Source organism: Dromaius novaehollandiae, chromosome 7 (assembly GCF_036370855.1).
Source record: "Dromaius novaehollandiae isolate bDroNov1 chromosome 7, bDroNov1.hap1, whole genome shotgun sequence".
Lineage (NCBI taxonomy): Eukaryota > Metazoa > Chordata > Aves > Casuariiformes > Dromaiidae > Dromaius > Dromaius novaehollandiae.
In genome coordinates this window covers 1,920,830-1,947,064 of record NC_088104.1, presented here as the reverse complement: position 1 = coordinate 1,947,064, position 26,235 = coordinate 1,920,830, and the positions used below count along the sequence as shown (strand labels likewise).

Below are 26,235 nucleotides of genomic sequence, written 5' to 3'. Positions count from 1 at the left end.
AACAGCGAGTTTGCCCAGTATCTCTTCTCTACATTTTCTCCCTGGGCCTTGTTTACATACTCAATAATATAAGAAAATCTGCAGTGAAATATGGTTACCAAACTTGATGCTTTGTATTCCCATAAGCTATGTTTTAATTGTGAGACAGAAAGTTTCACAATCTGAATATTCCCCTTCATATGCAGATGAAGGAAACAAACGAACGGTCTTGTTTGGATAGAAGATGCTCTTCCCCGAGTCTTGGGTGTGCTAGGACTTCTGCCGGGCTGATCTGCATATCAAAGCAAGTCTCCTGGAGGCAAGCCTGGCTAATTAGCGGTTTCTTAGTACAGTTTCTTAGTAACATCATTTTTTGAAACATGACTTGGACAATACTTTTCTTTTTTTGTTATCTGAACACTTTAGATTGTGGTATTTTAAACTAGCATTGGTAAAAGGGATTAAACACACATTCATTCCTTCACATGCATTTCGGGCAGCTTCTGCGGCAGAGCTTTCACGGGCAGTTTTCTTCCAAAACGTTGTTTGTCTTTGTTTAAGAAAGGAAAACAGCACAGATACCACGGGAAGACACTTGCCCGTCTCTACTCCGCTTGCTTTAAGTGCATTTTGAGCGTGCCTCCTCGGAGCTGTCGCAGGCTCTAGACCAAGCGGCTCTTCGTGTCTGCAGACGCCGCTTCTCCTTCTGGCTGTGTTGTCTGTTCCTGGCCATTCTGCTCCATCTGCTGCATTTTAAAGACTGAATACTGTGAACTGAGCACGCGTATTGCGGTGATATCAGTCTGAGTATCAGTGCGGGGTATTTTGGAGATCTGTGCACAATGGCATCCAGGTCCTTTTTCTGAGAACAATACTGAAGATTTCATCAATGTCCAGGCTGTGCTGCTCAGAACCCATTGTATTCGCCAGCACAGTATCTGATGTGCCGTCCTCCTGCGTAACGGCTCTGCCCGGCTGGGTACCGAAAGACTTCTCCCGGCTTCTCTCGGAGGCAGTCTTGACCTCTCTGATTAGTTTCTTGGATAGTTCTTCGGAAGAATCTTGTCATCTGTTGGAGGAAAAAAAAACCCAAAACATAACGAACAGGCTAATCTATATATCCTTTGCTATCCTCTGTTTTGCCAATGTTCTAGAAAAGCTAAAATTTAATGAGGAGTATTTGATGTAAACAAGCTGACTTGACCAGAGGCTTTGCACTATAAAGCTTAGTTGTTTTATGATGTTATTTTTAGTTTATATTTCAGGCTTAAGTAACAGCCTCTTATCTGTAATTCCCAAGGTTCGTGCAGCTCTCCGAGATGAGTGTTATTTGGCAATGGAGGTATGGAGCACTTTAATTCACCGTTTTTTTCCGACCTCTGCTCTTTTGACACTTCGCTCTCTCCAACAGTGATAGTCCCTGTTACACTTAAAGAACAGGTACTTCTCCAGTATCTTCCATAATAAAAATCTGTACAGATAAACAGTTTAGCTCTTCAAGAAAGCCTTTATCCTACAAAATTACTTCCTCTGCGCCCGGTGGCAGAGCGGATCCCCTCGCTCTCTGGCAGCTTGCAAGCTTCTGAGATAATTAAAGGTTTTGTGTCGCGGACTGTCCGGGCTCGGCACTCTTTCTCAGCTTATCTGCTCCATCCCGCGTTTTACCTACCAGAGTTTATAATGTACACAGCTTTGAAAGAGCAACGTATTTCCGTACCATATCTCTTATGCTATTGTCAAGATAACCTCCAACCTCCACAGTTTCATTCTCTATTTATTATGAGAATAGCAAAGAAAAAAGAAACTTCTCATGCTCCTGCTATTTTGAATTGATTGCCTTTTTTAATAAAATGTACTTGTGTTTTTCTTCAGACAGTATAGTGTTAACGGACATCCTGACATGTTTTAGTAGCACACCAGTTATTAGACTCAGAAAAGACATCGTAGTCCTCATAGACTTTTTTGTCTCCTCGTAAATAGATATTCTTAAGATGTGAAAAACCATTACAAAATTATTAGTATAGTATTGGATAAATGGTTATAGATTAAACAGTTAAAACTGGTATATTAAGTCTTTATTTTTTACTAACATACTGCCCATGATTGGCACCTCTCCATAACTCTTTCAGTCTTCAGTTAATCTTACTTCTGGGCGAAATTTAAAACTGAGAGTAGATCTTCAAAAAAAAAAAAAAAAACTGATGAAGATGCAGTTTTCATAGTATTTATCTTTAAATTTTATTTTTATAAATAAGTAAGGAAAATCTTTTAGTCAGGAGATGCTCTGAAGTGAAGATTGTCCGAGATATTTGGGTGAACAAATAATTTTTGCAAATGAAATTCAATCGGTGAAATTTTAGCTGGTATTTTCCCATGTGCATTTGGTCTGCTGCCAACCAAGTGCTTCATACGGACACTTTTATCCAAGCGCTGTTCTCGGGTATGTGAGCAGTCTCTAGTACACAGGAAAATATAAGAGTAAGTAGCTGAGGAGAAGAAAAGGACTTCACCAATCTGAATCAAGAAAACTGAAAAGAAATTCTACTTTTGGATGAAATTCTACTGTTGGATAGGCATACATATGTGAAAATGGTATGAAAACAAAGTTCAGTTGAAACTCAGAAGCATATTATGGGTAAGAACTGTATGTTTTTCATTTTTTGGTGATATACTAAATAAGAATACAGAAATTTTTTCTCAAAACTATGATGTTCATAAGAGAATGTTCATGATGTTCACCAAACATCTGCATCATTTGACTTCAAATCCCTCTGTGCTTGGAAAATGCATACATGGAGCCCTTTAAATTTAGTCAGTATACTTATAGCAGCTGTGCATCTATTTAATTCTTACCCTCAAAGTGCCACCGTTTGTCCACTGATGCGTGCATTGGCCGGTCCCTCTGATGCTCCGTTGCAGAGCGCATCGCAGAGCGCAGCAGTCCGACGATTTAATTGCAAGGATCTCAAGAGCTCCCTCACCGTGTAGGGAGGATATTCAAAAGGTTGAATTTAGCTTCAGCCTCCCATAGCATCTGCCAGAGCCCCCTGAGCAGCCAGCGGAGACAGGCTCCTGCGGAGAGCAGTCTGGAGCCGGAGCTGCCCGGAGTTACTTGCACAGAAGCACCGCTCCCCTGCCGTGCGGTGAGCCAGGGCACGTCAACCCGGCACGCTGCCGTTAGCTTTTGTGGATCTCTGCATCCAGCTACAGAAGAGACTCTGTACAATATGCTACATGTGGCTTTACGGAGCACTTCTTTATTCTGCATTTGCAGTATTTTTAGTGACGTAGCTGCCCAGGCTTTGCTGACAGTGAGTACGCTTTATCTGTAGCACAGCAAATAGAAGCCCTATATCTGGGAACTTGTTTATATTCTGTCATCCCTATATTCTCTTTTATCATTTCCCAAAATACTTACGGACAGGCCCATATAGCCAGCTGGTAGGACTTGGGACACTTCAGAAAAAGATACTAAGTGACTTAGAAGCCTAACGTATTATTTCCCGCACAACGTAGGCTCCTCAAAGCCTGTATGCTTTTCAATACAGTGTGATGTAGAGATGCCTGGGGTGGCACCAACAACTTCAGGTAGTCCTGTACCACAGGCAAAAACGATTATATTGGTGCCAGGCCCGGTGCATGGAGATGTCATGGGTAGGTGCTCTGCTGTGGCACATAGGCGACCCGCAAAGCAAGTGCTCTTAGCGATCTTGCAAGAACCGACTGCACGCAGGCTGTGTGTGAATACGGCTGTTTGGGGCAGAAGTGATGGGGTGAATTAGGATTTATTTTAATTGAAATCTTCCAGTTATAGAGTAAAAAGAGACAGCAGAAATAGAATTTAGCTGCTGTTGCCAAAATAAGTAGATATAAATGGAAAACAAAAGAAGATGAAGACAAAGAGAAGAACTTGGATGCTTGGTACTACTTCTGTTATATTTTAACAAATGATCAACTTTAGCATGGGCACTAAAACAAGATCTTTAAAAGTTAGTTAGTGAAGAAAACACCAAAAATGAAATTCAGAGAGGACTGGAGTAATTCTCTTTAAGATCCATACTTTTTTTTCAAGTGGTAACTACTTATTGCATATATGAAATACAGAAATGAGATATGTAATGGAGAAATCAGAGGTACCAAGATTGTGTTAATAGTGTTTCCCTTTCCGAAGGAATGGGGGAAGAGTATTGAAAAAAGAGAGAAAATGTAGTAAAGTCTGTAAAAAGTAAATTTGTAAGAACATGGTGTGAAATGTTAATCACAAATATCAAATAAGGAATAATCTTTGGTTTTTGAAGTAGTTTCCATAAACCTCTGTCATAACATGTAGTTTTCCCCTAACTGACTGAACATCTGAGGGAGAGAAGAAAGAGCAAGAGGTTGCATATGACAAAAAGGCTTGCATAAACTATGGGAAATACAATATTAAATTATGTTCTCACATATTCGGAGACATGTGAGGGCAGTTCCGCTGCTAGCAATTTTATTTTGGTAAGATAGAATAATGAGATCAGATTGGGTTATTCTGTTTCTACAGAGATAAATGTCTACACTGTCTCCCCGAAACAAGACAAATTGCCAATAAGCATTAAAAATGCATGAATGATGTTACAGCGCAGTGGTAGGAAATCATATTTTGAGTTGCAGATGCCATCCAGCATTCTTCCTTTCCAGTCAGAACCGATCAAACGAGAACAGGGCCAGCATTAACCGGCTGCTGTGTGAGTCTAAGGCAGCAGGAAGGAAAATATTGACAGGGCTGGTATCAGACGAAAGAAAAAAACCCTGAGATTCTGCAATGTCAGGCAAAAATAAAAAGATTCATCTTAAAAAGAAGGAACAATAAAAAAAAACCAAGAAGAGTGGATACTTCAAGTATTACATCTGTGGTTTCGGATTCTCTGAGTATTGCTCACAAGGCCACATATGTAAACAATTCATATGCTGCTTTATGTTCACATAAAATAGAATGATTTCAAACATTGTCAATACATTGAAACTGTTCTCTAATTGATTGATGAATAGGAATAAAAGTCTCTAACTAACCAGTTCTCAGCTGTAAATTATGCACCTTGTTTTGTAAGAACTTAATTACAGAGGTTTTCTCTTTCAGCAGGATAGCACTCGTAAATAAGAAACTTTGAAGTAAATAAGCTTAGAAATGGGTAGTTGGCTACAAATTAGTACCATCACAGAACTTGATTTTCTTTTTATTCTTTTCTTATGCAGACTCAAGATCTATTTAACCCACAGCATTATGCTTGAAACATAACTTATTCTTAACTATGTGCTGCTTTAGTATGAGTGATCCTACACATGAACACACTGTTCGTTTCAGCGTATGCGGAGATGCTGGAGAATGCTTTATTATTTCCTTTGGTGGAGTTACAAACTTCAACTGAGTTAGGAAAAAGTTGATGGTTGGTAGCAGCTTAGTCCATAACGTCCTATGTGAAATTCTGACGGCAGCATTAAGAGGCAATTAAGTCCCTTTCAGGTTTGAATGTTGCTTGGAGGTGGACTGCAACATAGCAGATGCTCCCTCTGGAGGTGTGGGTGGCATTTTTCCACTGCAGGAAAGATTTCAGTGAAAAGCACGGTTTCAGATTAATTCATATAATGCTTTGCAAAATTAAATCAAATTACTGCATTTTTACACTGGAAATTCTGCAAGCACTGTAAATGCCATTTGGGTAATGCCTTGAGAAAACATTTGGAACGAGTACTTACAAAGGGAAATCCAGTTCCTCCTTTTATAGTACACTTCATTTCTTTACAAGTAATATTTCTGTTACTGTTGTAGGTACCGAGGCCAAAACCCTCTTCATTTAAAGGGAGTTAATGCAAATGTGTTATGAAATACTGACATTACACCACAATGGATAATGACTGTTCATTTGTAAGTAACAACATTTGCAATTTATTTTTGAGCCAAAAAGATTGTTGGCCATTATTATATATATGGAAATGTGATATCTCATTTAAAACTGTGGTAGTAGTTACTGACAGAAGCAAAACTAACCCCCAGAAAACACTATCTAGACTATTTATTTTCCAAATACGAATGAGGTCACATTTGGATGTAATCTATGTGTTATTAAAATGAAAGATTTCCCTAGGCAAAAAGCCATTAAGCTTGAAGTAATGCTGTAAATATCTAACAGCTATTTCAGGTGAATAGTTCTGATTAAAATATTGCTGTAGTTTTCTCAAATCACTCTCTGTGAATGTTAGTCTGGAGCTCAGATCTAGAAGCAGGGTTTCAAGACCTTGGTCCCTCTCTACCTGCAGGGAATGCTTAACGTGCCCCCTCCTGAGGCTATGGATATACTTGCTGCGTATGGGGGAGCTGGGTAAGCAGCAACGCCTGGAAAAGCCCAGGGCTGGCGTGCCCGTCGTCCTCGCTTGCCTGCGGGCTGCTTGCCTGCAGAGCACATCTGGGAGACCAAACATATGAATTCAGGCCTCCTCAAGCAGAATCGATAATTATTTACAGGTCTTCAACAGCCTTGATGAATGATTTATGTGCTGTTCTGCTGGGTTGAAAGGAGACAGCAGGCAACCACGGCCTCTGAGATCTGTGTGAAGTCCACCTGAAAAGAGGTCCTCAGAAAAACTCTACTATACCAGACGAAATGAAAGCTCCTGGGCAGCCCCAGCCTGAAATACCACCCAACTGCAACATGGTATTTATCTGCCGGTTGATATTTACTTTCTTTGCATTCAGAATATCATTTGGTTTGCAGTCAAAGGAAGGGTAATATTGATTTAAAACAGAAAGCTCATTTTACTGACCTTAAGAGTTACAGATAGGCAATTACAGATGTGTGTGGAATGAAAACGACAAATATCATACAGATGGCGACATTTAACCATTGCCATCTCTAAGGAGGATGGCAACGGTTAAATTTCCATTTCAAAATTTCCAAACTTCCTCTGTTGCTGTAAGGCGAGCAGCTTAGGTGCGACTAGGTTTGCTAACCTCCCTTGCCCCTACATGGATTTTTCTCTTGTGGTTTATGAGTTGTTTCGAGCATGACCTGCACATAGCTAGATCAAACTCCTGCTATCATTCAATGTTTTCTAATCAAAACTGCCATTTCTAACTGTTTTATTTTAATTTCAAGAACTTTAATTGAGTTTGTAAAACATTATTTTCCTCTGAGTTGAGACCAAAAAGACAGTGATCTCTTTGATCAATGCCTGTGAGGTTTCCAAGAGAACATGTGCTGTAGTCCCAAGGGCTGTGTTACGGTGTGAATTCAAGATGCTTTTTATTTCTAATACAAAAGCTGTATGACTTCCAATATTCATAAAGCATTGTTTCCATAAAAGAGCTTGAAGTATGGTTTGCCATTCATGCAGATGGAGACTGGAAGGACAGATTTAGGAGAAAAAGACCGACTGGATTATACCAATAACAGAAGCTTAATTTTAAAAAAGGAGATCGTTTGCAATGGAAAGATAAATTGTATTGACTGGAAGATAGGTAAAAGGGTCAAAGAAAATTCAGTTTTACTAAAATGATATCTTCATGTATGTGTTATTGTAAACAAGCTAGAAAAATGCTTAGACTAGATGTATGATCAAAATTGTTAGTCAGGTTTGGCAAGGTGGTAGATCCTTATTAAGTCTCTGACAGCCTAAAACATTACCATGAATCAAAAGCAAATATTCCAAATGTGGAAACGTGACGCATTTCTAGATACAGGACCAGATCTGGTCCTCAGTAATGGAAGAACAGCCAAACTAGCTCAGCTACATGGCCCCAGGGCTAAAATTGCTGCTGTGGTCCCTCAAAAGGGAGGTGTACACAGATTTTTGAGGATCTTTACCATGCTCTGTAGTCAGAATTTAGGATTTAGAGAGAGGCTCCTTAAGGCTTCATCTGTATTAGTACATTTTCTGGCACTGAGACCAACTGGCAGGAGGTGGCCTCTATCCACACTAATATACACTGATATCTTTCCCAACATGTTGAATTTCCCACCACAAATGTCAGCAGAATTTGGTTTCATCTCTGATTACTTATTTTTTTGGCTTTGGTGACTTTCAAACTATTGTATTTTTATCTTAGGCTAAAATTCATTACAATCCAAGATGTGTACCTTTTATATTTTAAAATATGAATAAATATACGACTACAGATCAAGCATGAAGCTTGAAGCTTGCAGTTTACCCGGCTCATTGCCAACCTAGATAATGGAGAAAGAAACCTGTTAGCTCTGCCAAAATTAGCTGTCATCAAAGCAGTGGATGGGCTGTAAGGGCCAAAGAATAGACAGTTCCTAGGGACACTGAAGACACCAAGGCTGAACACCAAGCGTGCGAGTGCTGACACAGTGAGGCAAATGTATGCATATGCTTATGAAACTGCTCCTAAAAAGAAGTGCGGAGGCAAGAGGAACAGCTAACCTGCGAACAGGCAGTCCCACTTTAGCATCTCTATACAGATACAAAAAATGTCCTTTAGAGCTTGGTTTACTGTGTATCTGAGACCAATGACGCTTCCCAGTCAGGGGTTCTGTTGTCTTAAAATAATCACCAGATGGTGATACCGAAGGAAAAAAAGTTCCGTATCACATAATCAGTTCAGTGAATCATCTAGGCAGTGACTTTTATTCTAGAGTAAATCAAAAGAATGCCTAATTCACCTTTTTCTCTACTCTGAATAGGAAGACATATCACCTGGAAGAAATCATAAGTTAACCTTCCCCTCCCATCTCAAATGAGTTTTCTTAGCTTAATTGAGTTCATGTATTTTTATGTCCTTCCTGTTTTTAACAACTAGTCAAAATGAAATCACTTCTGGCCTAAAATTAATGGTAAGTCACAGGTAATGAAAAATTTGTACTTCAGACACTCCCACAATGAATGAAACAGCTTCATTGAGAAGGGTATTGAAGTAATAAACTTGTAATAAATGTCAGCAAGATGTTAGCCCTTTATTGGAAAAAACTCATGTACTGCTTTTAACAACTGAACCTGTCAGTTATATAAATGAAAATGTGCGTTGAGGGGAAGCAAGCTATAAATCCTTTATTTCTGAAATGAAATTTTATCAAACATGAAGAAATAGGTAGATGACAAAATTAAATCTCTGGCAATGCCAAATAGGGATGCATGTGGATAACACTGTTCTGAGTTCAGATTAAAAAGGATTTTCCCAAATATGTTCTTGCATCATGAGTGCTTTGTGCCCAAAAGCACCTATGTTTCCTTTTGATCATCCTCACCCTCAAATTGTGAACAAGTTTGGGTTATTATTTTTATCATCACTAACTGGTATCAAGCAGAGACCTGAGTGCCAATTTGAGTATGCAAGCTATTGCCTCCAGAGGAGTCATGAGAAGAAAGGCTCTTTACCGTCTCTAGCCCAGGCTGGTTCAGTGAGTAAGTACAGCCCTCCGGGTGTTCAGCACTGACTTCTCACTGCACCTGAAACAGGGGTCACTGAGATGTGAGACTCTTTTTGGGTCCATAGCTGTAGAGAGAAACTCAAATTCAGTGTGAAGGTTTAAACGCAGTTCTATCTACATTTTCCAGCTTTATTGATCTTACTCATATTTTTTTAATTTGAAGTAGACTGATTCACCTAAATAAGAAACAAAACATGGAGCAGCGTTAATGCTTATGCCCTTACTTTACTTCCATTACCAGTGAAATACATTTTATTCCTTAATCAAGAGAACAGAAGCAGAGGTAAACTGACTCTAAAAAGGCAGGGCTAGCAAGAAGCAGCCTGAAGCTTACCCTTTAGGAGTAAGGAAGGCGAGACACAGGTAGAGACTAAGATGTGCAAGAAAAAAGGAAAATTCTCAAGGTATTAAATCACAAAGACCAGCTGGCATTTGTTTAAGATTCCTGAAGAAACTAGAGTGCGAAGTAGCTGAACTACTGCCAGATATATGTAATTTATCATTACACACAGCTACTATATCAGACAAGTGGACTAAGTGTCATACCCTGCTTTAAAAAACTACTAAGATTTGTGTTCAACACATAAAGGCAATACAGGGCATAAAGTATTTAAATGCAAGGGTATTTCAACCTTCCTGTATAGGGCAGGAAAATTTATCTCAAAGGTTATTCCATTTCTTTTCAAATGGCAAAACCAGGTTGTGTAGTTGTAAGGGAAGTCTTTGTTAGAGCAAGCGCAGGATTAACTGATGCATTAGCTGTGATTGCTTTAATATTGTAAGTGATACTTCAGGGGTTTGACGAATGGCTACATTTGGTTTACCGGTGGTTCTGTATTTGAAAAGGTAATATAGCAAAAGCAATAAAATTGAGTAAGTAGAACAGTATATGTTGCTATTACCTAAAAAATAATAAATGAATTACACTGAAATGCAGTATACATGCAATAACTGTCAGTCTGTTATCTATCGTCCCATTTTATTTCTATTAGGTGGTAGGAAAGAATTCTATATTTTGTATAATTATTGATGTAAAATTCAGATGAATATGAATTGATTTCTTCTGCTTTGTTTTCCTGTCTGCATCAGATCATACACAAGTTAAACGATCAGTTCTAGAAAATAAATATACATAAAAGTTTTCGCCAAGCTCATCCTCCCCCCCAGAAGGTCACCTTCTGGCATGACAGATTGGTTAGAAGGTCACGGTAGATATTCGAGTAGAGCTAGGGACAGTTTTGGGACAACTACATATATGTGTGTATCTCTCTCTCTCTCTCTTAAATAATGCGACACAATATTTCAAAGTACTTGGCCCAAAAAAGCACTGTTTTGAAAGTGCTGTTCAGTTCCAGTCTGTCAAAGCTTAGCAAACATGAACTTATGCTAGTCATACAGTCAGACACTGATAACTAGCCTGACTGTGCTACTGCTTTCATACCTGAAAAGCAAAGGGATGTTCTATAATCCTATTTTCTCTGTGAGGCTAAAGGAAAAGAACTAGTAGGAGCAAAAAAGTACAGGGAAATATGAGGCTCAGTAGAGATGTGGAATGGCTTCTGTATAAGGGGAAACTTAAGTGGCTTGGACTCTTCTGGCTGTAAAGGCTAAGGGAGAGAGAAGACTGAAGCCTGTAAAACCACAGATGTCATACAAAAGGAAATGATTATTCACCATTTCTCAAAATACATGAATGAAAGACCACCCACTGAGAATATTAAGCAGCAAGTGTCAAGTTAATGTAGTGAAGTTGAAGTACTTTTATACAAAATTAATCTCGAAACTCAACGGCTCAAGCTGTTGTTGAAGCTAAAAGTCTAAATAGATTAAAATAGAGAAATTCATAGAAGATCTATAAATAGATGTTTAATGCAATGGTCTGAATGCAACCTCCACGTTGGAAGCTCTACACTGCTAATTTCTGGAAGCAGTGATGGCTGAGAGAAGAATTACTTTATATTTGCCCTATTTCCCATACTCTTTTTCCAAGCATCCACTCCAGACCAGTGTATACGAGTCCTTGACTCAGGCAAGTATGTCCATTTTGATGTGTCTCTTAGCATCATATATTAGGTATTATGGATTTTTTTCTCAAAACCTCAAATTATCTTCCTCATGATTATCAGAGTGCAACCCACCCACGGTAAGTTATAAAATAGTTACTTTAATATGATGAACGTTTTCAAAAATTGAGCCAAAGACAACACAAAAGAAAACAGAAAAGAAGTTTTGGTATTTACAAATAAACTAAATGCTATTATGGTAAAATTTAGTTCTGAACAACAAGGGAAAAATTAAGTTTTAAAAAATTATGTCTGTTGTTTTAACTAGTTAACAGTATAAAATAAGATGTCAAACTGTGTAGGTTGCTATTTTTGTCTATGATGGTAATTCACTTCCCCCTACTTAGAACATACATCCTAATATTAATAATAAAAATGAACAGAGAAAGAATACTTTGCACTTATACATGCAACATCCATTTCTGCATCTTAACATACTTTACAGAAAGCAATTAATCCTTACAACACCCAAGTGAGGTTAGAGATAAGAAAACTGCAATGCAGAGAAATTAAGCGACTTGCTCATGATCAGAGAAGCACATAACTTTGGATACAAGTCTTGCACTCTAGCCACTGGACTAAGTTCTCTACCTGGTTTATATTAAGTCTGTATTTGGTATCAGTTATTACTTTAAATGGTATGTATCACATACACTGAATAGATTTTTTTTTACCCATGTATAGATGTTATTTCTGAGCTGTCTTATATCAGTATCTCTTGAGAAGAGAAACACAGGCCATCAAATGACTTATTTAAATGCTATTTTGGAACATACTGAAATGCTTTCATTATTTCATTATTTTGTAACGGTAACAAGAAATATAAAGCGTTAAGAGGTCTCTCATCCTTAGAGCAGCTAGTCTATGCAGTTTGTTTTCAGCATCAAAAAGATGTTATTACACTGAGTATAAAATCCTACAAGTCAAGACTCCTTTTTTCATTTTGCTGCAGTGTTGCCCAGTCTGGTCATCTGCAGCCAGGGAGAGGGGACCGGAGCGCACTGACATCAACCACCTATATCAAAATACAAAATTTCCTGGACCTTTTATCCACTACCCACTGAGAAAAAAGTTAATATCCAGGAAACGCTTGGCTGTTATGGCTGTTAAACAAGATGGGTAGGTTTTTGTTTTGCTTTGCTTTTCTAATGAGTGCAATTTTCTTACAAATGTAAAAAAAATTTCGGCCAGTGTTGAAAACGCGTTGCCACTTTCAGTACAAGAGGTAGGTTGTCTAAGATTTGTGGGTGATAATTTGAAAAAAAGTCCCAACTTTGGTTTATCTGCGTATGACCATTACTCTGCTGCAAGGACTCTGATGTAAGGACTCTTCAGGCGGGGTGGCAGGAGCTCCCTTCAAATCTTGCCTGACGTGATCACCTTTCTCTATTGGAGAATGGAGAAATTCATGGACATCTGCTTCAGGGCAAGTGCTTCTATGATGATTAATCATTTTTTTAAATGGAGAAACACAACATTTGGGAATGTAAGTAAAACTGACTGTAAGGTCTCTCTGAAACTGGTAACAAGGGATGGGATGAGAGAGGAAGAGCTGATCTGCGACGGTACCATTTTGGAAGAACGTGAGTATGAGCAGCTCCCCCATATTTGGGGAAGTCAGCGGCGTTATTAAGAGAGAGTGGCCACCCGTAACAGCTTGGCAGAAGGGTAATGCGGCTGTGTGAGCACAAGGCTTCAGCTGGAGTTATGCACAGTCAGCCAACGGCTTTTAAAAGTCTCACGACCGACCGCGGGTTAACAGGTAGGGCTAAGCCTTTAGGTAGCGAAAATCAGCACAACTGTATGGACTTCCACAGGTCTATCCCGTGACTGAGCTGAAATATAAACACTCTTAATGATGTTGATGGAACAGAGGGATCGCATTGGGTGTTGTGTCCTTTTCCCTCTTTGCTCCATTCATGACTAATAGGTTTTGAGCAGGCACAAGGCCGTGGGTGCCACTGCCACCAGCGCACCGCGAGCCCCCGGCCAGGCACCGCAGCCGCCCCGAAGCGCCTCCTCCTTCCCACCCACTCCTAAATAACCATTCTGAAACCACGCGTTAGCCAGATTCACTGACTGCTAATTACTATTAATAACAAACAGCATTTTTTTTTCCTGCCTGGCAGCTAATAAATTATTCCCGAATGATTTTTGCCCCGGTGAGTCTATTCGTGCCGTTACCCCGCCGGCTGCACGCACAGCACCAGCCCAGCAGCACGCTCCCTCCCTCACACACCCCATGCGTGAGCTGCACTTTGAGGCCTTCGAGGGGCATTTACAGGGCCTGAATTTACACCGGCCTCCCCCTGCGAGGGCCTGACCGAGGCAAAGGTGCGCTAATGGCCTCGGGGGGGGGGGGGCCGTTGCCGGCGGGAACGGGGCGGCGGCGGCGACCCTCGCCTCAGCGCCCGCTTCCCGCCCTTCGCCTCAGCGCCCGCTTCCCGCCGCTGCCCCTTCCCGCCCCTCGCCGCGCACGCGCCGTTTCCTGCCCCCCGCCCCTCCTTAACGCATCTTTTTCCCCTCCCCTTTTTAGGCGGCGCAGGCGCCTCCCCCCCCGCGCGGAGCGGCCGGTCCCCGCAGCCCCGGGCAGGCGGCGCGGTGCGGTGAGGGACCCCGGCTCGCCGCGTCCCCGCGGGGTCCGGCGCCGCCGCCGAGCCCAAGTATCGCGGGAGCCGGGCGCTGCCCGCGCCGCCGCAGCCATTGGGCGGCGCGCCGGAGGGGGGGCGGCGGCTGACGTGCGCCCACCGACCCGACCCGACCCGACCCGGCGCGGCAGCGGAGCGGCGCGGGGAGCAGCGACCTGGGGGCGGCCGCTTCGCCTCGCCTCGCCTCGCCTCGCCTCGCCGGCCATGAGGAGGAGGAGGGCGGCGGCGCCGCGCTGTGCCCCGGGCGGGCGGCGGCGCTGCTGAGCGGCGCTCGGGGCTCGCGTCCCGCGCAGGTGAGCGGCGCCGCGGTGAGTGAGCGAGGGGGCGGCGGGGCGCCCAGCTCGGCTGGCGGGCGGCGGCGGCGGCTCTGCGGCGGGGGAGGGAGCTGGCGCGGCCGTACCGGGGAGGCGGCGGGGCTCTGTTCCTTTCCCTCTACTTTCCTCGTAATTCCAGAGGCGTTTTTACGTCGTTGAGACCCTTTTAAGCAGGCACGAGGCTGACCTGAGGCGCCGGGGCTAGGTAACTTTGTACGATACCTCGGTAATTCAGCCTGAACCTTGACGGTCAGGTTTCTCCCTAATGAGCCGTTATTGTCTCTGCTTTTTGAAGCAGGAGGTTGGGAGAGGGGGTGTACGTGTCGCTGGAAACTAGACATCGAGTGTATTTACAGTAGAGGTGGGGTAAAAATTCGGTCTGTAAATCTTGAATGCAGGTTTCAAAGCCTTCCTGAAGTCTGTGATCTTGTTTCTTTTTTTTTTCCCCCCATTTTTCCCCACATTCCGTCACCATTCAGGGCAGAGTGCGAGGACCGGACTGTGAAAAGCAGCGGTCTGATTTTGTTAGCCTTCTGTATTCATTTTGTGTAAATGTAAATTTAAAAAAAAAAGTGTAAGTGAGATTTGACACAGCTGTTCTGAAGCTAAGTGATTTCTTCGTAGGATCGTAGTTATCTGTAGTTAAGTTAGGATGCGAACTATTTTCTTGAGAATCAGTTAAAACCTTCTGAGTTAACGGAAAATAAACTTTATTTTCATTCTTTTCATAAAATATTTTATTAGTCTGAAATATTAAAAAAAAATTGGTAAAACTGTCATTATTCCTATTTTGGAAAATGAGAATTGGCTCAGTGTTTGTTTGGGTGTTTCTGGATGACTGGGAATAGTAAGAGAAATGATTAATGAGAGAATAAGACATGCTGGGAATTATGCAGAGGAGAGCGAGAGAAAAGGATTATTTTAACTGGCTGGTGGCTGCTCTACTTCAGGCAAAGAGATGAGGTATTAAATCTATTAATGTTTTTCAAGTTGTCTGGTTTTAATTTTTTCTTCTCCTGTGCCCTCGGTTAGTAGCAAATCTGATTACCAGTGATCTTCGTGTCTGTGTACATCAGTAAACCCATGCAAAGGTACTCAGGCTAATGAGGACATGTGAAGAACTATATAGTGGATTTTCTGTTTTAACTTGCAAACCAGTGGTTTTCCTTTTGATTATTTTTTTTAGCAAGGCCTGTTACTACAAACGTGTTAGGATTTTTTTTTGTTGTTGTTCATGAAAAGTAGTCTTGGATGGCATTGAACTGAGCAGTGTATAATAGGGCATAAATTCGGATCCTTTGAGATTAGTCTTATAAGAGCTGGAAGGGATTTCTTCACTGAAACGATATTCTAAGAAGCACAACATGTTGAACCTTACTGTCTCTGTGCTCCTACGTGAGTGAACCGTGTGTGCAAGTCCCAGAAGATGGGTCTGGGCTGTCGTGAGATTTTTATGCTGGTGGAAGAGGGTGGAAAGCTGGACTTGCAGCCTCGCATTTTAGCGTCTGCTGTTCTCGTCTCTGACTGTGGATGAGCTGTAAGAAAATACAAGCATAAACAGCGTTGCCTTTCGGATACAAATGAAGACTGAAGGGAAGGACGTGGCCGAGGTTCTGGCCTTTATATGTGTTAACCCCCACTTCTCTGATTCTTTCTGAACATTAAGGAAGGCGAGGCATATCCTTTCCCACCCTCCATATCCCCCCAAACGCTATTACTAGGGGAAAACAAGTTGTTGCAGCCCTTATCGATCATAAAAAATAGTATATGATTATTTTATATTTGGGAATTCTCATGCATTGGGTTGCATGATGTTGTTTGTAATATTAAGTGCAGTTGTTTTGGGCTGAGGCAAAATAGAGTAGAGATTTACCTAAACCCCCTGTCACATGGCAGAAAAATTAAGGCCAAAGGAAAAAAAGCAGGAACACTTGGAAATAAGAAGCTTGGAAACCTGTATAAGCCATTCGGTGTGACATCAGCAGATGAATTCAGGAGAATACGCTTCCCGAAAATATTAGACAACTGAGTTCCATCTGGTTGTGCATTGCTCTTGTGGACATGGGAGAATACAGAATTTTTTTTTCAATCCAGTACGGTGAAACCTTATACTTATAAGTGCACTTGTAACAAAGCTGTCTTCCTCAAAAGCTTTGAGATTAATAAGGAAAAAGGAACAGACAATGTATTTTCTATTAATTTTGTGATGACTGGTTTAAAGTTACAATAATTATGTTGCCAAGCATATTTAGGTGGTCAGAAATTTTCAAGACTGTTGTTTTGCGGGTTTGCAGGAAGTGAAGGAGTTCTAGTTTCCTGTAGTAAAAATTTCTGACTTCAGTTTGTAAGGAAAAGAATCAACAGGTGATTCTCTTAAAGTGAAATGTGAAATACTTCCCCCTCTTCTGTTGATGCAGCTGAAAGCATCCAGTAGCAGGTGTGTCCTCTGTGTTTGTGTGATCCCGAGTGTCCTACTGTCACTTGCTTGCCTCACCTTCAGATTCGAGTCAGTGACCGCTGATGAGAGCAGTCCTCTGACTTTGTGCTAGAACTGAGCAGTGCTCAATGTAGGCTTCTGTAATGGCCTCGACCTATAGGTAGTTATGCATGTGTCCCAGTAGGTCACTGCCCTTTTTGATAATGCAAAGTAAGAAGTCACGTAGCTTCTTATAAACAAGACTTGCTCAGAAGACTTTCTCAGAGAAGGCAGTAGGCTTTTTTTGTGTGTGATGGTATGGTTTCAGCAGTTTAAAGTTTTGGTACATTCTTTCATGTTATCAGTGGAATTAGTATAATGTAAATATTTGGTTATTTTTCAGAGTATGTATAATGGAGTAACTTTTGACTTCTCAATGGTTGTCTTAATTAAACTTTCAGATACGTATTTATAAATGAAAGGGTGGATGAGGGGGGAGGTGAGGTGTTCCTGTGATGGCTATGTGAAAAATTGTCATTGTCAGCACCTCAAGAGGCGGATTCTGGCCATGAGGTAATTGAATTCTCAGGTCATTTTTGTCTAAATAACTGTTTTGCGTCTCCAGAGTGGTGTACAAACTTTGTCGCTGGATGGCAATCCATGCATATGACAGAAGAGAAACCGCTGCATCTTCTTTACCCTCCCGTGTGCTAGTGGCAGGCTGGCCCTGCCGGATAGCGTGTTAGGCCTGTGGTCCCGCATCTCCATGGAGCGCACGGCATCGGCGCTGGCAAGTGCTGGAAACTTGCTGTGGTTAAAGTGCAAAATTCTCTGGTATGAGGTTACAGCTGTTTGGTCCATGTTCTTCCTTGGATACTTGGTCGTAGCTTTTCCCCGGGTCGTTATCTCGCTGGCCGACTCTTGCTCCAGCCTTTTATTCTTGTTTGAAGGGCTAGAAAACATGGGTATCTGTCTGGACATCAGTACTGCTCAAGTGCTTGTCCCTGGCCAACTGTCCTGCAGCAGCACGTGGGAGAACAGCTACCCTCTGAAAGCAGAATAGATGCCGTCACCCTGTTACTCTGTTAATCGGCTGTGACAGGGTCACCCAGCAGCTCGCAGGGGATACTCGCGTGTCGGGTGCTGGGTAGCCGGTGTGCGGTGGGGAGAGGAGCAGGGTCGGGGAGGTGTGGCTGGCCCTGGAGGCAGGGAGAGGCCTTGGAGATTGGTGACCGATGTCTTCTGGATTGTTTATGTCTGTTGTTAGATGGGCTGGGCTTTGGAGGGTGAAGTCGGAGAAGGAGCGTGAGGAGGACTCTGCGTTTCTTCTCCGAGCTGCCTGTGCATTTGAACAGCAGGGATTGTCTTCCAATGTTTGATTATTGAGTTTATGCTCATACCTTTTAGGATCATTATTTTAGCTTTTAGTGCTTTGTGCTAACACTTTGGTAGAAATGGCCCGTTTTAGTGCAAGGTTATTATCTGAAGACATGAACTTTAAAGAAGGGAATAAACCCAGATAAATTCTTTACAAATCTGACATCATTTGCAAGCTAAGTGGCTGATAGTGAGGTGGCTCTGAACACGGAAAGCTTTTCTGCCTGGATATTGGGGATCTAAGAGAGATATTGCTATGTGGCATTGATTCCAGGAGAAAGTGGTGCTAGTGGTATCACTTTACTGTAGTCTGAACAAAGCAATGCAAAATAGAGAGTAGACTTTTATGAAGAGATTTGGTTAGAAGAATTAATAAGTCTTTTCCACTTTAATTTCTGAATCATAGAAATGCATTTTAGCATGAAGAATAGGTCTATTTTTAAATGTCAAGCAGTCTATTTCAGGAAAGGGGAGGGGGAGTAACTCTTAAGACACAAAACACTGTGGATACCTCTAGTTAGAGATAGCTTTTTTCTTTCTCTCCCTAAATGTGAAAGAGCTTCATGCATTGTTTTCCAAGAGATTGGCAGTTCCACCACTATAAGTTTTTGAGATAACTGTACATAAATTAGTAAACTACCTGTGGTATTAAATGATGATTCATGCTTTTCAGAGAGTATAACATGTATTAAGGCTTGGTTAGATGTAACTTAAATCATAGCTTTTTATAGGCAAAATATATTTTGTATGCATATATCTTCATTTTAAAATATCTTTTAGGAAGATAGATTTGCAAAGCTCACTAGTTTTTAAAGCAAGCTTGCCCTCTTTTTCTGTTTGTGTTTTTTTTTTCTAAACTGGTAATTGCTTTGGTAACAAATCTGATAAGTTTAATTTGTAATATAATGCAGCACATCTTACACCAAAACTTCAGCAGCAGACTAACTGATTAGATCATATTACATGGTATCATGGTCCTAGTGTGTGTGGATGCAGTCTTGTTTTTATATTTGTCGCTTCATATTGGCTAATTGTTATTTGGTGCAGTAATGTCTAGATTTGACTCTGATTCTGCTGTAGCAATTGACAAAAATAGTACTACTAAATCTTTGTGTGACTGTTGTTTAAATGTTTTTGTTGTCTGCTCTAACTCTGGCATCCCCAGTGAATCCTGGGAAGGCTGTAAGAGACAGACCCATTCATTCTTTGATTTCTCAAAGCAATTCTAGACAGGGAAGATAAATTGGACTTTGCACTGTCTTCCTTAGGTGTGAAAAGACTCTTGTGATAGCTGTTTCTTCTGCTTTGGCATTTCCTGCAGCAGACTTATTTCCGATTACTCTTCAGTTGATCTACCCACCTTTTACAGAAGTTGGGTTTCGATCTGATGGAACAGATGTTTATTATAGATGAGTTTTGGAAGGGTGAAATATTGGTTCATTGGAGGGCTTTATGGACTGTTTTAATATTGGAGTTTTTTTTTTTAAATTGACTTAAGTATTCCACTACTATCACAAGCTCAATTTTCATTAATATCTACATTGCTTGAGTGTCAGATCTTGCATCATAATAAGGATTTGTCACAGCAGTAATGTAATGTGTTTGAATTAAATAGTCTGTTCATGAAATCATCCAGTGTGTCCCATATACAGCACTCTTGTGGTTAATATTATACCAATATCTGTGGCTCTTGTAAGGTTGCTATTTCTCAGCCTTTAGCCTAAATTCTTGCACATATGTATGAGATGAATATTTGAAATGTGAATTGAGATAGTTGCTTGCATAGAGATGTCAAACGGGATAAATGTCGGTGCTGACTGCAGTGGTAGGTTGCATGTGCTAAACGAATGGTCTACATGACAAATAACAGATTCACTAGGAAATGCAGCATGCCTCAGTTAAATAATGAAAAGGCAGGAAATTACCACTGGAGTCATAACAGTAACGTAACTCATCACCTCCTCTTTCTAGCCACTTACCCATCTTTCTAATGCACCTGTGATCTGAAGGTTGTATGCAGTAATTGATAGATACTAAAAAAGGTCAACCAAAACAGTCTTCTGCTTTTTCTCCCCCCTCAAAGTAGCATGTCTTTTTCTTCTCTACGGTGTTAATTTAAAAGAGTGTAAAGGAAAGGAGTAGGAGGAGTTCAGCTTGTAGTTCGATGCTATGCGGAGGTACTGAAGCATCTGCTGAAATGTGTGGTTTTATACAGTGCTGTTTAATCATATGTATACTATAAGACATCCATACAAATAGGTTATCAGAAATGTGCATTTTTGATTCTGCATGTCAGCTGTGAAACACTTGCAGCTATAACGTGTGCTACTTAATTGCAGTAAGGACTCCGATGCGGTCTGAAAACAGCTATATCCGTTGTCGGCTGAGAAAAGCAAGCTCGCTGCAGTGGCGGTGTGGCTACCAATGGGACATACTTCATTATGGTTTCTGTTCCTCCACTGCTGTTAACGTTGTGCTAGATAAAGCCTTCCTAGGATATAGCAGAACTTGTTTGAGTATGTGCTAACCAAGAAATACAAGTGAGCCTCCTTTTCCTTTTTTTGAGAGACAGGCTTCAGGGCATGAGTGGGATTGCTGGGTGTTTTGTTGTTCCCTTGGTATTGCTTGCAGCGTGCTATATCCCTTCCCTGCACCCCTGGTACTGCAGAGCTGATAGATACCTATGAGAATTTGCTTGTGATGATCCCAAAGGAGCCCAGAAAAACCTGGCAGCAACAGAAAATAAATGCTCTCCTCTCCCCCAAAGCAAGCCCAAACGCTGCCTGTGTTTTGTAAAGGCAGAATAATGTAATGAGCTACCCAGGCTTCCCGATGCCTCTAGCAAAGCGGTCCGGGAGCTTCCCGGTGCCTGGCCGCTGTGCCCAGGGAGCGGGGCTGGCATGGCGCGGAGGGGTGCCTGCCGGGTTGCTAGGCAGCTGCTGCCGGCTTGGAGGTACAGCTGTGGAGGCATCTGGCCGAGGAGAGAGAGAGGAGTCCCTCCTCCTCCTCCTCCTCTGCCTGCCCTCCTCGTTAATCTCACTAAATATAGATGTACGTGTTTTTGTAATACGTGGTAATGTAGGCTGTATTTTTACCAGGCCCTGACTCCTTCAGGCTTCTAATGCTAATACTAAGATCAGTGTTGACTTTAAAGCAGTGCTGAACATAATTCTTTGACTTCATTCCACAATGAATTGGTTGTTTTGTTTTGAAATTTGCAGTTCATATATCCTTTCTTACCTGAGTATCGGAAAGTCCTTTTAGTAGGCACCAGTGAGTTTCAGATTTCCTAGGAGCGCAGAGGGCTGGCATGAGTTACATTGCACTAGTTGCAGTCTCCCTGGTTCAGAAGATTCAACTGATGTCAGAATAGTTTTGATATTAATTTGGAAGATGTAATTTCTGTTCCAGGACTCTAACTATGCTTCTCCTATTAAATCACTAGAAGTGCTGAGTGATAAACTGGAGCGTCCTTCTAATAATCTTTGACGGAGCTTTTGTAAACAGTGGTTTATTTCTGTCTTGCCGTAGGATTAGGTGCTTAATTCATGTCTGGTCTTAATAGTGGCAATGCAGACTAAGGGACCATTGAAGGATGTGTTGATACGGATTTACAGAAACTGGCTGTTTGAATATATGTTGAGATAAAATGCCATTAAGTTGCTCCTGAATATAGATTTTTGCATGTAGTGCTTGAAGTGCTGCTGTGCTGAATTTCCTCTTATGCCCCTATGTTGCTGCAGTCAGTCTGGTAAGTCCACAACAGAGCCTGAAATTGCTGGAAGTCATGTTATTAAAGTGTGAAAACACAAAGTAGTTGGAGGAAACCATTGGACTGTGAAATAGGTGGATGCTCCATAAAGGAGCCTAGATAAGATAATCAACAGGCATGTTACAAAAAGCCATGTTTGGTGCTTCAAAAAGGTGTTACTTTGGCTATAAGCTCCAGTAGCTTATAGTTAACACCGTAGACAAAATTGTAATGTGCAACCTACTTGCAGCTTTAATACTTTCACTGAAAAGTCACAAGACATGAAAATTCTGCTCATGGTTTAGCAGACCACTCTTTCTCTGAGAAAAATAGAGGTGAAAGCTACGTATCTCAAGTGCCCTTCCTGAAGACCATGCCCAGGAAGAAGGTGTAGCTGAGGCTGTGGGGTGAATGTGAATCCTTCTAGAGCTGTGCTGGAGAGGAAGGTGGCCTGCAGGAGCCAGGGAAGTGAGACCTAGGGCCTGGGCCCTTCCATGGCAGGAAAATACTGGCTCGAGAACTGTGGCTTTTGTTTAATCAATGCATTAACTTGGTCTGCATATCAAAATGTGAAGTGCGTGACTCTAGAAACACTGCTGGGGGAGCAGAACAGATGAATTCTCTCAAAATCTTGTCCTCGGTCTGTGCTTCCATTGTTTCTAAAAAGGGGTTAATTTCTTTTTTAAATCTCTCAGAGATATTATGAAACTAAATTAAAAGCTTTTGAGGCAACTGGATAGTGTAGTGATGAATGCCATAGCTTTGAGCCCATAAGGAAATTAAATATCTTTCATTCTCTGCATGGTTTGGCTGGCATGAAATAAATAGGACACGGGGCCATGTGGGGAGTTATGAGAGAGAGATATTGAATAATTGTGTCATTTTACCAAATCTTATCTGTCCTGTGGGTGGGTGTTGTGTGGCGACAAAGGCAAGTCAGGGTACATACGTAAAACCTCTAACTTTTCGCCACAGCATTTTATTATGGTGGTTTTAGGAAAGGCTGGTGATGTAGACTTGTAATTTTACATGCTCTCTTTTGTTATAAACCCCTGTTTTCAGTTGTTCATAACACTGTCAAACTGCATTTTTGGGGGGGTGCAGAAATTTCCCTTGTTTTGTTGCTGCTAGATCTTGTTCATAAGATCTGCTTGTGATGCCTGCAGAGGGGCCTTAGGCTGCAGGGAGAGCAGGGGTAGCTGGCTCTGGTGTCCCGCTCAGCACGTTCCCCCCTCACGTCTGTCGGTGACCAGACCCTACCCTGGCTGTTTGCACCTGACGTGCAAGAAGTGCATGCTGGATTTCCCAGGCGAGAGCGAGATCTCCTGTGCAGGTATTACTCCAGGCTCTGCTGAGACAGGGCGTGGGCCTTGCTGTTGCTCCTTCTCCTGGGATTTCAAGTTGCTTCCAAGGCTGCTTAAGCAGAGTTATGGAAGGAGCCAATTTATGCGAGTACAGGCAGGACGAGAGCCAGAATAAGAGGGAAAAGGCTAAACTGAGCAGAAGAGCCTGGATCTTGGAGAGAACAGGTATTTGGAGCCAAGAGAGAAGAGAATCAACTCTTTTGGGAAGGAGGCTGGGATAAGGGGCTGGTGAGGGCAAATGGATGGAGGAGAGGGAGCTGAGGGCACTGAGCATTTAGAATAGCTGAATAAGGAAACATTAAAATGAGAATAGGTGTTGGGAAATGAGAGGAGAGAAAGGAGACACTTGACAGGGAAACATTCCCATTCTTTAAATGGTGATACTCATGGGCATGGGAGAACTAAGGATAAAGAAGACTTGGAGATGGAATTAGGAAAAAAATGGGAAAGAAGGAGCGGGTGGACTGAGGAGCTCCAGCAAGAAGACTGGAAACTGTTGTGTGTTGGTACAAGGACCGAGAGTGGTGAGGGTGGCTGAATGCAGAGATCTGAAGGAAAAAGGAATGTGACTTAAGGTCATAATGCACATACAGTCTGGGAATTACCTTATGTTCCCCAATTCTGTCCTTTTTTGAGGATTTTTTTGAGTGCTTGAACTTTCAATGTTAGGTTTATGTACATTTGTTTTTTCCTTGTTTGATATGAATCAGCATTCAAAATGCTGTTTCTGACCTGAGTGGCTTCTGTTCCAAGTGCAGAGTAAGTGGGTTGATTGTGGCTGTACTTGGGAGGAAGGTGGAGAAAACGAGTTTAAGATCCACAATTCTTCAGTTAAATTCATACTTACGTTAGCAGGAATAACAGCGAAAGGCACACTGTGGTTAGTTGTGGAGTTCCACTTTTGTGTCTCTTGAGCTAGCAGCTGTTGTGTCTAGTTCTTGGTTTAAAGCCTTGCATCAGATATTTTTTAAGCAGTATTAGTTGAACTGTCTCTTAAAGAACTGTAATATAAAGCATTTTGGGGGACCAAAAGGCAATCAAAATCCACAAGTGTATTGACAGAAACATGGAGTTTTCTGCAGAAATGTCCTGAGATCGATGTGAGATATTCTGGAATTTGGTGGGTGGGTGGATAGTGTGGTGGTTTGTTTCTGTGGTTTTTTGTTTTAAATCATGTCAAATTGGAGCTAAAGAGAGAACTTTGCTCCTATGGGCAAAGCTAGGGCTAGGCAAACTCTTTCATTCCAATACTTGCAGAAAAATGCTGTCTTGATTAGTCAAAATGATTGTCAGTTTTTTTTTGTGCAAATAGGAACTTCAGATAAAGGGAAGAATGAGAAAAGGGAGGAACTTCCATCTTGAAAAAGAGATAGGAGTAAAGAAAAAAGTGGAACTCCCAATTGTAAACTTTCATTTTATTAAAAGTCATTTTGTTTGAAACAAGATGCATATTTTCTTGAGATTCAACCCAGCTACTCTATTGAGAAACATCCATTAGCCTATCTTGGTGATTTATGTGTGTGCATTTGGAATTCAATCTGCATGGATTTTTGGTTATTTTTTTGTTCATCTAGACCTGGTTCCTTAATTGAAATATAAGGTAATTTGGGGATTGTGAGTGGTGAGATTAGTTAGAGCTCAGGAGCTCTCAGGTGTGTGTGGGAGCAGTTTAAACTCAGTAGTGCCTGAAGTATTAGAGATCATACCTGACTGTGATTTCAGCCTGGCTTAATACATGCCTGATTGAAAAGCCCTGTGGGTCAGAAACTCTTGTGTGAGCTGTTCGGTCATGCCTGCAGTGAGAATGGTGGCTTTTCTCAGAAGATCATGCAGAAGACACATAGTCCCACTTCAACCATTTGACTTTAATTCTTCATCCCACATAAACAAGACCCTATATTCCCAGGCAGATACCTCCAGGGAGCAAGTCAGATCATCCAAGTTAGATACCTGAGAGGTTAAACACTGCAGCTAACCCTTCTCTGTGTCTCGTAAACTCCCTCCCACCCCCAAAATAGGTGGTTCTTATATTATAAATTTGAAACTTTTGTTTCAATAAAAAGCTTAATCCTTAGCTGCTTCTTATTTATCTACAGTAAATCTCAGATTTCCTGTCGATACTTATGTGTATATTTGGAACAGAATTGGCTGGGGCTATGCAGAGTGCTAAAAGAAAATATCTGCTGGTGGTTTTTCCATGGGCAATGAAATACATTATTTAATCTCTTTCTTAAAAGTGGTATTTATAGGCTGTGTGGAATAGAAGTCCTGGTTCTCTGCTACTGATAATCCTCACTTTTCTGGCAAAGCAACATAGGACCATATTAATGGTCAGAACTTGAGGCCGCTGGCACTGCGCAACAGCCTGCACTGCCTACCTGCCACAGTGAGATGCTGTGTCTACATAGGAAGAGGGTATCTTGAATTAACTAGACTTTAAAACCATAAAGCCGACTTTAGTATGTGTTCTTTTTTCTTTTTTTTAAGAAAGGGGAGAGATATTTAATCTAAATGTTAATTATTGTAAAAAAAAAAAAAAGAAAAGAAAAAAAAAAAAAAGAAAAAGGTTGCCTTTGCTGTTAACTTTAAAATAGTCTGTTGCATCAGCTTTGTTCAGATACTGAAAACTGCACAGCTAGCTAAAACATAACAACAGACTGCAGTGGTTCTCTCTCGGAGTATATGCTTAAAAACTGCACAGCATTGGGAATGGAAGATTTCTTCCAGTCACCCATCTATGACTGCTACACTGCTGAGGTTTATTCACTTGCATTAAAATGAGAATTGATGAAGAAAAAAAATTCTCCTCTGTTAAGTGCTTGGGGAGGAAGTGCCTTTGTGTCTCAGCTGGACCTGAACAAATAACTATTCTACTCAACACTACAAAAGCCAATTACAGCCACC

The 26,235-nt window shown here is 41.4% G+C and overlaps 1 protein-coding gene and 1 long non-coding RNA gene across 3 annotated transcripts in view; one reads left to right on the top strand and one right to left on the bottom strand.

Moving 5' to 3' along the window:
• Positions 1-4,908: 4,908 nt before the first annotated feature.
• Positions 4,909-9,460, bottom strand: LOC112984866 (uncharacterized). The gene is made up of 2 exons (XR_003259606.2): positions 9,346-9,460; positions 4,909-5,549 (listed from the first exon to the last, which is right to left on the bottom strand). It is a non-coding gene; the product is annotated as an uncharacterized LOC112984866 (long non-coding RNA).
• A 4,563-nt stretch (positions 9,461-14,023) lies between these two features.
• Positions 14,024-26,235, top strand: part of GALNT13 (polypeptide N-acetylgalactosaminyltransferase 13) — a 157,939-nt gene continuing 145,727 nt past the window's right edge. Inside the window, exon 1 of one of the 2 annotated variants that reach the window (XM_026103041.2) lies at positions 14,024-14,402. The gene's annotated coding sequence lies outside the window, so the exon portion shown is untranslated. Of the gene's footprint in view, positions 14,403-14,566; positions 14,629-26,235 lie in introns of those variants that run through there. The other variant, XM_026103042.2, reaches the window with a different exon arrangement.